The 4,985-nt window shown below is 43.0% G+C and overlaps 2 non-coding genes across 2 annotated transcripts; one reads left to right on the top strand and one right to left on the bottom strand.

Moving 5' to 3' along the window:
* Window positions 1-527: 527 nt before the first annotated feature.
* Window positions 528-686, bottom strand: LOC128580337 (U1 spliceosomal RNA). The gene has a single exon (XR_008378630.1). It is a non-coding gene; the product is annotated as a U1 spliceosomal RNA (small nuclear RNA).
* A 3,667-nt stretch (window positions 687-4,353) lies between these two features.
* Window positions 4,354-4,460, top strand: LOC128579979 (U6 spliceosomal RNA). The gene has a single exon (XR_008378345.1). It is a non-coding gene; the product is annotated as a U6 spliceosomal RNA (small nuclear RNA).
* The last annotated feature ends 525 nt before the right edge of the window (window positions 4,461-4,985 follow it).

The raw sequence follows: 4,985 nt of genomic DNA on the forward strand, positions 1-4,985 counted from the left end.
AGCCTGAGAAAGTGAGATCTGTCACATTCTTATGTGGAAATTGCCTGTTCCCTTCCCTTTCTACAGCTGAGAAGCAAAGCTCTCTACTTGATATTGACAGAAAGCAGAATGGGGTGGGGGGGGAAGAGGAGGGAGGGTAGGGACCGAGAGAATGGGCAGTAATGTTTAGTGGGTACTGAGTTTCAGTTTGGGGCAAATGAAAAGGTTCTGGAGATGGACAGTGGTGACGGTTGTGCAACTATGTACATGGACTTACTGACACTGAGCTGTACACACAAAAATAGGTGAAGTGGTAAACTCTATGTTATGTGTATTTTACCCTAATAAAACAAAACAGCACTCCATGTTCTGTTTTTCTGGCTTTGGGGAGTAAGAAGACTTGTTTCCCATGTACCTGACCCTTACCATTGAAAGCCTCACTCTTACTTCTGATAGGGGCTTTAGGAGCTTCTCCTGGATATCAAGAAACATGGTTTCTTTCTCTTTTAAAAGTTTATTTATTTATTCATTCATTCATTTACTTATATTAGGGGAAAGCATCGACACTCCCCCCTACCACAAATTACATGGTCTGGTTTCCTGCATTTGGAGAAATCATAGGGTCAGCATATCAGCAGTGCAGTGGACGAGCTGGACCTGGGAAAACCACCTTCGTGATCATGGTGTCTCCCCTGCCAGGGGAGTATTGCTTTCTCTTTTTAATCCTATAATAATCTGAATCCTCTCCTAGCTAAACTGGGATAAGAAAATGTGAAAAAAGAATGTGAAAAAAGAAAAAATGTCATTAATTAGTTATAAATTAGTTTAGGTATAATTTGCAATTATATTATATTATGGCAATATTATATTTATTACAGTCTAGTTGTAATTGATTAGTTATCCTTCTGTTTTCAATAACCTTGTATTAGAAGTGCTAGGGTTGCTGGACACAGTGGCTCATGCCTGTAATCCTAGCACTCTGGGAGGCTGAGGCTGAGGTGGAGGGATCATTAGACATCAGGAGTTGGAGAGAAGCCTGAGCAAGAGTGATCTAAAGAGATCTTTTCCCACTAAAGATCTCTACTAAAAATAGAAAAATTGGCCAGGTGTGTGTCAGGCACCTGTAGTCCCAGCTACTTGGGAGGCTGAGGCAGGAGGATCACTTGAACCCAGGAGGTTGAAGTTACTGTGAGCTAGGCTGAGGCCATGGCAGTCTAGCCTGGGCAACAGAGTGAGACTCTGTCTCAAATTAAAAAGAAAAAAAAAAAAAAAAGGAAGAAGAAGAAGTGCTAAGATTCGTCAAGAGATTTGAGTTTCATCTGTCTCTAAGGTAGGCTGAGGTATCAAAGCTTGCATCCAAGGGTCTCATTGTGATTAGCTGATGGGATCCCCAAACTTTAAGAATGCAGACCAAAGTGACAGCTAATCTATTCATTTATGTAGCTCCTCAGAGAGATGCTATTCCATACTGTGCTGACTTCTGTAGTGTATCAGCTTCCTTCTGCTGCTATGACAAATGACCACAAACTGAGTGACTTAAAAAAACAAACTTTTTTTCTTTTTTTTAAATTTCAGATTAATATGAGGGTACATATGATTAGGCTACATAGTTTGCTTTTGTAAGGTTAAAGTCCAAGCTGTAGTTGACTCCTTCACCCAGGAAGTACGCAATATACCTGTACAATGTACACAAATTTATGATCTTTCCACTCTAGATTCAGGTTGCCACATGAAATCGAGGTGTTAGTTCTAGGGAGACTCTGTTTCCTTGCCTTTCCAGTTTCCAGAGGCTGCTGTCATTCTCTGGCTCGTGTCCCCTCCCCAGCCATTGTGTCCTTCCACCCCACTTCATCCTCACATCTCCTTCTGTGACTCTGCCTCTCCCACTCCCTCCTACACGGATCCTGTGACTACGCTAAGCCTGCTTGGACAGTCTGTCTAAAGATCTTTAATCATATGTGCAATGTCTCTTCTGCCATGTAGGGTAACATCATCACAGCCTCCAGAGATGGAGGCCTGGACATCTTTGAGTGACATTATTCTGCCCACAATGTAGAGTTTCTACTGAAAAGTCAGTCGTACACTTAGGATCGCTCTTTTGCAGGGGATGTGCTTTTTTCTAAAAAAATGGTTCTAAGACTCTATCTTTGTTTTGGGTTCTGAGCAGTTTGACCATGATGTGTCTAAGTGTGGTTTTCTTTGTATTTATCCTTCTTGGGGGTTGCTGAGAATGAGTGGATCGATTTTTTAAATTGGTTTTGAAAAATTCTCAGCCACTGTATCACCAAATATTGCTTCTGCCCCAGCCTCGGCCCTCTCCTCTGGGGCCCCGGGTGTTAGATACCTGATGCTTCCCCAGGTGTCTTTCATACTCCGCTTTGTTCTTGCCATTCTCTTCTCTCTGTATTTCAGTTTGAAAATTTCTCATTGATTTGCATCACACATCCAGCCTTTTGCTATGGCCTGCTACCATTAAATCTGTCTGAGAGAGAATTCTTGATTTCAGAGACCATATTTTTCAATTCTGGAATGTCCACTTAATTGCTTTAGATCCCAATTTTCTGTTCAATTCTCTTTACCTATTTTGTCATCTTTTCCTCTATTTTATTTAAAATATTTTTGTAATTATATTTAAGTCCTTATCTATTAACTTTAAAGTCCTTGACCCCTTCTGCAGTTTTTTTTTTAATTTTTGTTCACAGTTTTCTGTCTCTTCATGTGTCTCTAAATTTTTTAATGTATGCTGGACAGTGTGTATCAAAGAACTCTGGAGGATGTAGAAGAAGTTCACCCTGTCCTCTGGCTAGTTGACAGGATGGAGCTGATTACCTCAATCCACAAGAAAGGAAGCTGAGTTGGGGGCTGGGTTTAGTTAGTTAGGTTGAGTCATTCCTGGTTTATTCTCCCTGTTCTTCACATGAGTCCACCCAGATGTTTTACGGAAAGTCTAGCAGTTCTCTATCCCACCAGCCCTGGAAGGAGGTCTTTCTTCTCTCATCTCTTAGTTTATCTAGTCTCCATTGCATCCATAGTTCTAAGGTCATTTTAATACTATTTCCCTGGTGTAATTGTTTTCTCCACTTGTTGCAGCAACAGCCTTGCATGATGTTGTCTTCCACTCCTTCTTGGAAGGGAAAGTCCTTTCCTCTTCATTTCAAAACAACAGGTGCAAACACCTATCCTGCAAACACACAGGAGACAAGCAAGTAAGTGAGAATGGGCTGTGACCTCTGCAGACATGTAGAAACCCTCATTTTGGCATCTTTCAACAAATAATACCTGGGTTCTGAAGCAAGTGAGAAGTAAGTAGTAAGAGGTAGAACCCAAAGCATCACCCTATATTACTAACAAGATGTCTTAGTCTGGGCTGCTGTAACAAAGTAAAATAGACTGGGCATATTATAAATCGGAAAATTTTATTTTCCATAGTTCTAGAGGCTAGAAATCTGAGATCAAGATACCAGCATGTTTTGTTCTGCTAAGAGTGCTCTTCCAGATTGCATATGGTCACCTTTTCTCCATGTCCTCACATGACAGAAGGAAAGCAAGAGAGGTCTCTGGGTTCCTTTTGTAAGAGCACTAATCCTATTCATGGGGGCCCCACCCTCATGACCTAATGACTTCTGAAAATTCCAACCTTCTAATGCCACATTGGAGATTAGGCCTGTAACATATGAATTTTGGGAGACACAGACATTCAGCCCTTGTTGGAGGACAAGGCATTTATCTGTGGGCTTTGGCCTTCATGATACTAGCACTAAATTTTAAACCGACGCTAAACTCAACTCTAAAATTGGCAAGCTTAAGATATGGACTGGGCCCCTCTGACAAAGGCAGCCCACAAAGGAAGCAGTGAAGACAGGCAGCCTCCCCCAGAGTGGCAAGGATGGAGTTGAGTTGTGCATATCCAGGGTTTCCGCTTCCCAAATAGCCAATCAAAAGAGATACTGGGGGACAAGGGACAGAGAGAGTCCCAAGGAGGAGAGGCAAGCAGCAGGAGGGAGAGACAGGAACTGTGATATAAAGCCTGGAGGTGGTGAACGTGGAGGGATTTGGGAGGAGATGACGCAGGGTGAGGTGTACAGTAAGATGGAGGTAAGGGAAAGCCGAAGAGGACAAGAACCCCAGAAGAGAAAGAGAAGGTGGAGAATGGGGGAGCCCTCAGGCCTCAACAGCAGCTTCAGTGACTGTCAGCCTTCAGCTGGGGCAAAAGGGGAGCTGGGAGGCAGTCCCAGTGCTGGAAAAATAGGTACTGAATTTTTAGTCCTAATTTCCCTAGCCATAGCCTCAGGGGAGCTTTTGAAAACTTAGATCAGACCTAGTCCCCAGTTAACAACATTGGGCAACTCTTCACAATGTTTAAAAAAAGGGATAGTGTTCACTTCGGCAGCACATATACTAAAATTGGAACGATACAGAGAAGATTAGCATGGCCCCTGTGCAAGGATGACATGCAAATTCGTGAAGCGTTCCATATTTTTAATGTGGGGAAAGGGAGAGGGAGGATGGGTGGAGGGAGGCTGATTGGTGGGACCACACCTATGGTGCATCTTACAAGGGTACACGTGAAACTTACTAAACGTAGAATATAAATGTCTTACCACAATAACTAAGAAAATGCCAGGAAGGCTATGTTAACCAGTTTGATGAAAATATTTCAAATTGTATATAAAACCAGCACATGGTGCCCCATGATTGCGTTAATGTACACAGCTGTGATTTAATTTAAAAAAGAGGGGGAGGGATAATGCCCTGAGCATGAGCCCAGAGCCCCTCTGTAATCCCACATGCCCCCTGGCCTTGTCTCCCATCATTCACCAGGTCCTGCTCCACCTTTGGTTTCACTGCAGGACTGTCCTCTGACACCCAATCTCCAGGGATGGGAAGCTCAAGCCTGGGAAACTCCCAGGGGGCAGTTCTGAACCTGGACCAGGCCATATTCCTCATGATATTTAGAAAGGAGCATACAAACCTTGAGCCCAGAGATAAAGTTGGGGGGTGAGAAG

Source organism: Nycticebus coucang, chromosome 2 (assembly GCF_027406575.1).
Source record: "Nycticebus coucang isolate mNycCou1 chromosome 2, mNycCou1.pri, whole genome shotgun sequence".
NCBI classification, from domain to species: Eukaryota; Metazoa; Chordata; class Mammalia; order Primates; family Lorisidae; genus Nycticebus; species Nycticebus coucang.